Here is an 11121-nt window from a genome sequence, read left to right on the forward strand (position 1 = left end):
TAAGATGTCGTACACTCAATAAAAGATGTCGTGCGCAGGAGATAAGATGTCGTGCGCAGGAGATAAGATGTCGCACGCTCGATATAGATGTCGTACACTCAATAGAAGATGTCGTGCGCTCGAGATAAGATGCCGTGCGCACGAGATAAGATGTCGTGAGCAAAGATGAGAAGTCGTGGGCTCGAGATAAGTTTCCGTGCGCACGAGATAAGATGTGCGCTCGAGATAAGATGTCGAGAGAACAAGATAAGATGTCGTGCGCACGAGATAAGATTCGTGAGCAAAAATAAGATGTCGTGCGCTCGAGATAAGATTCGTAAACAAAAATAAGATGTCGTGCTCTCGAGATAGGTTGTCGGGAGCACAAGATAAGATGTCGTGCGTACAAGATAATTTAATCTTAAACAAAAAAATACATGTCCTAAACATACCAGCGTAAGTACGCACACATTGAATGTTGGTCTATTCTGAAGAAGGTTTGGATTAGGTTTAACCTAGGCTTGTTATTTATTTATTTGGGTTTTACGGCGCACCAACACAGTATAGGTTATATGGCGCCAAAACAGGACTATAAATTTTAAATAAAAACGTGAGGTATGGAATCAAAATTTGCATAACTGCTGGAATCACAGAGTTACAGCAAAACCAAGTGTTAAGACCCTATTAGTCGCCTCTTACGATCATGCAAGGGTAAGGCAGAACATACACAGATCGTCCCAGAACCACGTGGGGCACATGGGTTTGTAGCGTACATTCAATGCACGTGTATGTTCAATGTGGGAGAATTAATCCCTTCTAATAACACTCGGGTAACAGTTGTAAATAAGGTTTAATGAACGTGACAGATGCATATGGAGAGACAAGTGAAAAGTCATTTACTACTATAAAATAATATTCTAAAGACATGTCGAAAAGGCATATACCTACCTTATGAAACTAGAGCTGTCACTAATGGTGACAAATGCTCCCGCAGCGCCTTGACCTTTGACCTTGTCACCTTGACCTTCGACCTGGTGACCCCAAAGTCAATAGGGGTCGTGTACTCAATAAGTACTATTAGCATGTGACGTTTGAAGGTCAGCTGTGGTTCGCGAGTAAAGTGCCTTCATGCAAAAAGTTAACGTTGTGACGAACGAACGAACGGATGGACAGTTGAAAACTAATATGCCTCCCTTCGGGGGCATAAAAAGGCAATTATAGAAAACAGACTCGGATCCACGACCGGCTCCAGAGGGCCCGTGTCCACCCCCTCCCCGCAGTCGGCTGAGAGGTGAACTATACTCATTAAAGTTGCACTCAAAATTTAGATCCAATAATGCACCAGAAGCCATCATTTCATACCTTTATTTCAATACTTTCAAGAGCGGAGTTGGGTGGTACTCCTTCCCGTACATACCCCACTCTATGCACCTTTCCGATGATTAGCTGGTGCTCCCATTCAAATATTTCTGGATACGGGCCTGGAAAGCACCCCGTAGAAAATGAGTCTTCTGGCACGTTTCAATGTCAGTATTTGCTTCCCAGCACGTGTTGTACTACATCGTGTTCATTTTGTATCGATTCTATGAGTGATACTTCTGTAACTGCAGATCGATAATCGATAAATATTTTCTAAATTTTCAATCAATAAAAAGCAAACTGTGTTGTTGCTTTTAATATTTCCAACTACCCTTTACATCAATACAACAGAAGTCACATCTTCACATCAGTTGTATATTAGCCTGCCATTATATATATATTTTTTCTTCTTCAAAGTTCTGCAAATTGACACATACATTTTTATTTTCCGATAGGACTCTAAACATACCAAAATGGTACGTATAAAATTTCCAGAGTTGAGATGCTTTTAAATCATTGACTCATAAAAATATTATTTATGTAAAAAATTTCACTGAACGTGTATGAGTCCGTATAAATGTTATATAGTTGAACAATGCACCTGATCTAATAGTATTAGTGGGCGCGCTCCTTTGTATTTATTTGCATCTGAATTATATTTTAAAATGTAAAAAAAATAAAAATGGTTGTCAAGAAACAAAGCGTTCGGAATCTTAACAATATACAACACACTTTGAAAGTACAGTAACAGTAGGCAGTACAATGCAGGACATTTCAAACTGCAGCTGAATTATTAAAACCATGTTAACAAAAATATACAATTGTAGTGGGTAATTTGCAGAGCTAAAATAAGTTTGAAATATTATAATAACAGTGTCAATAACATAAATATAACAGATTTTCAAAATCCTGTACCCATTTTGCATATGTTACAACGGAAGGATACGTTTCAAACTCAGTTCGAAGAACTTCCAACATCAACAAGAGCTGTCCGTAAGACAGCGCGCTCCACTATTAGGCGATTTGATAGTAAAATGAATTTATGACTCTACTTTAAAAGGAAGAAACATCAAGATATAAAAAGACCCTACTACTCAGAGGGGTTAAAGGTCAGGTATGGAAGGGTAATGAAGACGGTGATAAGAATATATTATGAGTTTTAAGTCATTATGTTATATAGTACCAAAGTTATGTCCAGAAAACGAAGTTTGTCAAAAAATGTAAGTGTCAAAGGGGCATAATTTGGTCAAAATACAAATTAGTGTTATGGGGATTTTTACCACACATGCAAATGATGATGATAAAGATACATTTAAAGTTTCAAGTCATTATCTTATATTGTACTTAAGTTATATCCAGAAAGCAAATATTGCCAAAACACAAAGTATGAAAGGGGCATAATTCTCTTAAACAATACAATTAGGGTTATGGGGATTGTAACTACACATGCAGATGATCATTATTTATAAAGAAATATTTTTAATTTCAAGTCATTATCTTTTAAAGTATGAAAGATATGTCTATAAACAAAGCTTTCGAAAAATAAACAAGAAACTAATTCCAAGTATAACACCTTGGTGACTTTGACATAGAGTATAATGGGCCCAGCCCCTGCACATACTTTGTTTGCTGGACAATGCTTATGTCAAGTTACAGTGACATATAAGCAATAGTAACAAAGATATGACAGACAAAACAAAGGTTGCCGAAAAACTTTAACCTTAAAAATAACCTAATTATAACACCCTGGTGACCTTGACTTTGGGTATAATGGGCCCAGTCCCTGCAATACTTTGTTTGTATGCTAGACAATGTTTATGTGAAGTTACAGTAAGATATAAGCAATTGTGAAAAGAAAGAAAAGTTTGCCGAAAAACTTTAACCAAAGAAAGCTCATGCCGACGCCGACACCGACGCCGGGGCGAGTAGAATAGCCCTCCCCCTATTCTCCGAACAGTGGAGCTAAAAATGTACAACTCAACTAAAAAGTATTAATAACGGCGTAGAGATTGTATAAAGACCGAATACATACCACTGTTCTTCATTTATATACGCTGGCGGGCACCCCAGGAAAATACAATTTGGTTCATGTATATGTTTATTTAACGGGAAACATACAAAATTATATCTAAATTTTCTTGTGACAAGGCATGCATTAAATGATATAATAATTTCGAGGAAACGTCAACAAATGGAGATATTCTCTATGTACCCCTATAGAAAATTTGTATCTTTTAGCGTCAACGGTTTGTAGCTTTTAGCGAGCCTAAAAATGTTGTATCATTTAGCGTTAGTTTTGTATCTTTTAGCGAGCCTCGATTTTGTATCATTTAGTTTTGGCTGTATTATTTAGAGTCAGTTTTGTATCATTTAATATACAGTTATTGACTTATGTTGAGGTCAATATATGTTTTTACGGACCTGTAAAAATGATATTGACGGAGGACGCAGTCCGAGGTCAATATTATTTTATAGGTCCGTAAAAACACATTTTGACCGAAACACAAGTCTATAATTGTTATATTATATACCCTTCTCAAATGCATTCATTTGACTGGCCCATATTTCTTACATATAAGAAAAAGTGATATAACAAGTCATTATCACTTCTGCAGATTAATATCGCTTTTGCGGACCCGCGCGTGCACTCATTTCGACCAATCAAATGACAGCATTTGAGAAGGGTATATAATATTGTCAGTTGTATCATTTAGCGTTCCCACAAGGGATTCTGAAATAACTTATTACAAATATTCACCATCATGACTTGATCTTATCAAACATAGTACGGCTAAAATCGATCGTAAGTGATATTTGTTTTCTTGGAATATGGACACATTGTACAGAAAACACGCTACCTGTCCGTACCTACACATAAATATTGGTAACATGTTTTGTTACTGGTATCAGCAAGTGTTCAGACAAAAATTTGGTCGTACGATACGATAAGATGTTTGATAACACTAGCCCCAGCTGGTCCCTTGCTACAAGGTTAAGATCACAAAATAAAAGTTGAGTTTTCGTATCCGTACCGTAACTTATGTTACTTGTTCACGCATCCTAATACATGTATACAATTGTATATAGCAATCATTGTCTCCACTGGTACTTTTCATTTTAAAAACATGGTTGCCATTATGAATTGGTCCAGGACAGCGGAAACGGGGTCGTTAGGCGGCAGCTCTGGCTTCTAGTAAGATAGAAATACGGTTTATAGACGTGCTTTTTCTACATCCATTACACACAAAATGGAGAATGCACATAATTGTAGAGGTTATAGACTAGTTAACCCTTAGCCTGCTGGCGGCAAGTGATTCTGCCAATGCGACCAAGATCAGCCTGCACATCCGTACAGTCTGATCATGGTCTGCACTGTTCGCTATTCAGTCAGTAAATTTTCAGTAAACACCCCTTCAAATAATAAATGGTACTGCCCAAATTAGAAGATGGACCAGTCCATTATAGAAATTTAGCATGGTAAGGGTTAAACATTTCCTATAGGGTTCTAGTGTAAATTCGCCACAGTTCAGATCCATTTACTATACTTTCTAGAATTTCAACCCATATATCATATCAAACTAAAATTAATAAGCTGTCAAAATATGAAAAGAAAATTGGTGATAGAAGATTTGTCGGACGGACAGACAGACACACGGGGGTTAAACTATAGTCTCCTGTCTCACCTCATCCACTTTTTAAAGTCGTCAGTAGACATTTTTTCGCGTGACTTGCATAGGGAATCGACAGAAGGTAATTTCTTGCGTGACGTACTAGTGACCCTGTGTATACATTCGGTTTCTAATTCTGTATTTCATGAGTGTATGTCTGTAAAACCAATACGGAATACTTGCATGTAAACGATTCTGAAGCATTGTATAATTAGGTAGTCACACTCTCACAGACCACCCCCCCTCTCACACCCGGAGATTAGTACATGCTGAGCGTAAAGGGTTCAACATTACTAGTAAATGACATTAATACATGAAGACTGACCGATAGAGACACTTCGGTATGTATTTTTCTAGTGCAAAACTTTATATGCTGATATAAACATATATTTGTAAATGTTATTATGCCTGTGTCATTTCAAGAAGTGTGCTAACAAGAAAGTTTGCCACACACAGCTGGAAAGCCAGGCAACAGCAGATCTTTAGGAACATCACCACAAAACTGTGGGCATAAAAATGTGACAAACAACCTGACAACCATATTTATTTTAGAAGTATATTGTCAAGATCCAATATATAATATGAAAATACACAAGAGGGCCAAGATGGCCCTAGGTCGCTCACCTGAGAAACACACCATAACAGTGTAAACATGTTTGACCTAGTGATTTCATGGAAACAAATATTCTGACCAATTTTCATTAAAACTGGAGCAAAAATCTTGAGTGCAAACAACTATTTTCTTTGATTTGACCTAGAGACCTAGTTTTTGACCAAAGATGATCCATATTCGACCTTGACCTAGATTTCATCAAGGCAACCATTCTGACTAAATTTTATGAAAATCCAGTGTAAAATGCACTATTGCATACACATGGTTTTTCCTTGATTTGACCTAGTGACCTAGCTTTTGACCCCAGATGACCCATATTCAAAATCCTCCTAGATTTCATCAAGGCAATCATTCTGACTACATTTTATGAATATCCAGTGTAAAATGCAGCCCCTATTGCCTACACAAGGTTTTTCTTTTATTTGACCGGGTAACCTAGTTTTTGACCCACATTCAAACTTGACCAAGATTTCATCCAGACAAACATTCTGATCAAATTTCATGAAGATTCAGTGTAAAATGCAGTCCTTATTGCATACACAAGCTTTTTCTTTGATATGACCTTATGACCTAGTTTTTGACCCAAGATGACCCATATTCGAACTTGACCTAGATTTCATCAAAGCAATCATTCTGACCAAAATTCATGAAGATCAATTGAAAAATAATGCTTCTATCACATACACAAGATTTTTTCTTTGATTTGATCTAGTGATTTGGTTTTGACCCCAGATGACCCATTTTCAAACGTGGCCTAGATTTCATCAAGGTAATCATTCTGACCAAAATTCATGAAGATTAGGTCTAAAATGCAGACCCTATTGCATACAAAAGCTTTTTTCTTTGATATGACCTAGTGACCTAGTTTTTTTTATCCAAGATGACTCATTTTCGAACTTGGCCTAGCTTTCATCAAGGTTATCAATCTGACAAAACTTCATCAAGATCAGTTGAAAAATACAGCCTCTATGGCATACACAAGGTTTTTCTTTGATTTGGCCTAGTGACCTAGTTTCTGACCCCAGATGACCCATTTTCGAACTTCGCCTAGATTTCATCAAGGTTATGATTCTGACCAAAATTCATGAAGATCAATTGAAAAATAACGCCTCTATGTTATGATTCTGACCAAAATTCATGAAGATCAATTGAAAAATAACGCCTCTATGCATACACAAGGTGTTTTTTTATTTGACCTAGTTTTTGACCCCAGATGACCCATTTTCCAACATGGCCTAGATTTCATTAAGATTATCTTTCTGACAAAATTTCATGAAGATCAGTTGAAAAATACAGACTCTATCGCATACACAAGCGAAATGTTGACAGACAGACAGACGACAGACACTGAGCGATCACAAAAACTCACCTGAGCATTGCTCAGGTGAGCTAAAAATATAACTAATACAAAATGCATCGCTAAACCATACAGTTCTTAACAAAATAACATGAATGAAATACTGTCTAGGAGTCATAAAATTTCATTTTCAATGTACATGTATAAATTTTTAAATAAAATGTAAGAAAATATAGACGAGCAAACTTAACACAAGAAATAACAATATGAGATAACATGTAGAAGTTCAATTTAAACAAATTCTATAAACATAAAGGGTCAATAAAGAACACATTTCACAAAATATGTGACGCAAGATTTGCACATTTTCCTTTAAAAGTAAAATATCATCACTTAGCACAATATGAATGAAATTTTTTAAATCAGCTTGTACCCTGGTTAGCTCTTTGCATAAAACAGAAAACAGCTACTCAATGTTCCAATGTGATAATTGAAACCTGTTTTATTTTTCCTTGCTGGGTTTAGCTAAACATCAATACAAATTGCATTATGTGGTGACATTTTGGAAGTTGAATTATTTCAGGTACATGTAGACATCTGTGTAAAACCACTGACCTTCTATAAGCCAGTTAGCAGGACTTCCCAGCACCCCACAGTGGTGAGAGACAAATTAACTCTAAGTCATCTAAACCACTTGACTATGGAAGCCCCTAATGAATAAAATACGAAGTCTAATATAATGTATTCAGCAAGAAACACTGATAAGAAAGATAAATAAAACCTATGCTAATTATTCCCCACCCTGAAAATCTCCCCACAAGGCAGGGGGAGTTACCCCCACCCTTGAAATACAACAATCTTGGTATTTCAGTAACCAGCCCGCCCGCTTAGCTCAGTAGGTAGAGCGCTGGTCTACAAATCGCGGGGTTGTGAGTTTGATCCCTGGGCGGGGCGTATGTTCTCCGTGACTATTTGATAAACGACATTGTGTCTGAAATCATTCGTCCTCCACCTCTGATTCATGTGGGGAAGATGGCAGTTACTTGCGGAGAACAGGTTTGTACTGGTACAGAATCAAGGAACACTGGCTAGGTTAACTGCCCGCCGTTACATGACTGAAATACTGTTGAAAAACAGTATTAAACCCAAAACAAACAAACAAATTTCAGTAACCACTGGTGGGAATGGAATTAAACTTCACACACTTGTTCACTGTAATATTATGACTTGAGGAGCACAGGTTCTATAACTGTATTATGCATTTTTATATTTTTGTGTCTGACTATACATGCAATGATTGGCTTGCTAATTCAAGCCGCCACTGAGCATGACCTTACACTCTCGAAAGACTTGAACCCCTTTTTAATGAAACTGATTCAAAGAGTAATTCAAATAAACTTCAATGTTAAGCTAGACAACTAAACTCACTGCAACCCCTGTGAAGTAAAATCACAAAGGTTGTTATTCTAAAGAGGAACAAAGCTATTCCTTACAAACTTATTGAACATATATATATATATATTAAACTTGCATAAAATGTTTATATGATACATCCAATAACAGGGACTTATTTTTCATCACCATGACATTTGGTATATTTTTAAATAGATTCTATATATATGAAATATTTGTTCAGAAAATGTATTTTACAAAAAAAAGTAAACAATATTTTACTTTGAGCAAGTACATGGTGGAAAACTAAAGGTTGTTTTTCGTGAAAAGCTTATGTCTCCCACAAGTTACCACACAGAAAATAAAAATTGCCACAAATTAAGGACCATAACTCCAGGTCACTGAACCAAAACATCATACCATATACACAACTAGGATTGGCAGTGGTAACTCCTATGAAGTCCGGTGGATTTAAATCCAGTGGTAGAGAGAGGTGGCACAGATGGAAAATTTGACAAATCCAGGGTAATAACATTATCATTTAATCAGAACATGAAAAATAATTTTCACAACTAGGCTTCACACTAACCACTCATGGGGTTTGGTCAAATTCAGCTTAAGGTAGTTCTGCACGTTTGATAAACCGGAAGTGATGACGTAACGTCATTTATCCGGAAAACGTGGAATACAGCCTGGATTCGGCGTACGGAAATGAAAATCATTTTATGAACTAACAGCAACCTATGTGTAAATTTATTACTATGGCACTGGTACTGTTTTTCTAAAGTTAAAATATGACATTAAAACATCTGACACGTTAAAACTTCAAAATAATGCCTTAAAATTAGCGTGAAAAGTGCGGTTTACTTTAGTCATGATCAAATATCTCAAAATTAAGCACACGGACCTATACATTTTATTTCACCACATTATAGGCCATATGCCTATTTATAACTGTGGGAAGTTTCATTAAATTCTACACTGTAGAAACATTTCTATTTGCGAAAATGTTATGAAAGTTATGATTTTCCCATAGACTTCCATTGTGAAAAATTGCGTGAGGTCTATATTTTTCAAATCAGTCTAGCAAAAAATCAAGCACACGACCCTATCTTTTTTATTTGCTGAATTTTCTAGGTATATTCTGAAGTTTTGAAATTTCAGAGTTTAATCAAATTCTACATTGCAGAAAAAATTTGGAACCAAACGTGCAGAACTACCTTAACTGTATATAGCAAGCAGTGTAATCATTGTAAATTATGACAAACCAAGGGCTATAACTCTGTTTGAAAATTACTGAACTGGAACATGCTGATATGTCAAACTAGGCTTGGCACTGATAACTCCTGCCCAATGGTGCAAAAGGAGTTGCCAAGTTGGCAAATAAAGGGCCATAACTCTCCTGAAATCACAGAAAGTAAGACTTGGCACTGTTCACTCTTGTCAGGTTTGGTGACAAATCAAGGGACACAACTCTGTTGAAAAACAGCAAACCTGAACATGCCAAAAAGTTCACAACTGAGCTTGACAATTATCACTTTTGTGAAGTCCAGTGTAATTCCTCTAGTGGATATCAAGGCAGTTGCACGGCCAAGGTAAATAACACAACAAATCAAGGGCCATAACCCCACTGAAACTAAACCGGAATTTGCCAGTAACATGCACAATGAGGCTTGCCAATGATCACTTGCCAATGATCACTCCTGTACGGTTTTGGTGGATATCCAACCAATAACATTTGAGAGGTGGCTAAAACTTAAATTTGAGGGATCAAGGGCTGTATCTCTGCTGAAAATCATCAAACAATAAAATGCTGATGATGTGCATAATGAGGCCTGGCACAGATCATTCCTATAAGGTTTGGTAAAAATCTGCCCAGTAATATAAGAGAAGTAGGCAAAACATCATAGAACTTGATGAAACAAGGGCCATTACTCTGCTGAAAATCATCATACAGGAAAATGCTGATAAGATGCATAACTAGGCTTGTCAATGATCTTTCACAGGAAATTTGGTGTAAACACATCCAGTAATGTCTTTGGAGTTGCATGGACAAATTTGAGACTGTTAAACAGACAAACAGCACTAAATCAATATGTCTCCCTCATTACATGTGAAAGACATAAAAAATCTGCTATAACTTATAAAAGAATATTCAGCCTGTCATAAAAATATAAAACTTTATATATACTTCTTTATATCACCTGTTGACTACAGATTAGACATAACAGTATTATATTTAAAGTATGGATACTAATAACAAGAGCACCGCCTTGCGGGTGCTGACGCTCATCTGATTTTTTTTGTATAATAGAAATATTGTCCTACCCATGATTTTCTAAGTCTAAAAAGGGCCATCATTCTTGCAAAAAGCAGGATAGAGTTATGTTTCTTGATGTACAGTGTCCACTTATGATTGTGAAAAACTGTTGCAAGTTTTAAAGCAATAGCTTTGATAGTTTATGAGAAAAGTTGCCTTAAACATAATACTCAACCAAGAAAATGATTTTCTAAGTCCAAAAGGGGCAATAATTATTGCAAAAAGCAGGATGGAGTTATGTTGCTTGCTGTACAGGGTCAGCTTATGATGGTGAACAAGTGTTGCAAGTTTCAAAGCAATAGCTTTGATAGTTTAAGAGAAAAAGTTGACCTAAACATAAAACTTAACCAAGAAATCTGATATTTTTTAAGTCCAAAAGGGGCCATAAATCTTGCAAAAAGCAGGATGGAGTTATGTTTCTTGCTGTACAGGGTCAGCTTATGATGGTGAACAAGTGTTGCAAATTTAAAAGTATAGCTTTGATAGTTTAGGA

The 11121-nt window shown here is 36.3% G+C and overlaps 1 long non-coding RNA gene across 1 annotated transcript; it reads right to left on the bottom strand.

The window, feature by feature from the left end:
• Positions 1 to 5536: 5536 nt before the first annotated feature.
• On the bottom strand, positions 5537 to 11078 carry LOC128559604 (uncharacterized). The gene is made up of 2 exons (XR_008372494.1): positions 9529 to 11078; positions 5537 to 8923 (listed from the first exon to the last, which is right to left on the bottom strand). It is a non-coding gene; the product is annotated as an uncharacterized LOC128559604 (long non-coding RNA).
• Positions 11079 to 11121: the final 43 nt, after the last annotated feature.

The sequence above is a fragment of the Mercenaria mercenaria genome, chromosome 9 (assembly GCF_021730395.1).
Source record: "Mercenaria mercenaria strain notata chromosome 9, MADL_Memer_1, whole genome shotgun sequence".
Lineage (NCBI taxonomy): Eukaryota > Metazoa > Mollusca > Bivalvia > Venerida > Veneridae > Mercenaria > Mercenaria mercenaria.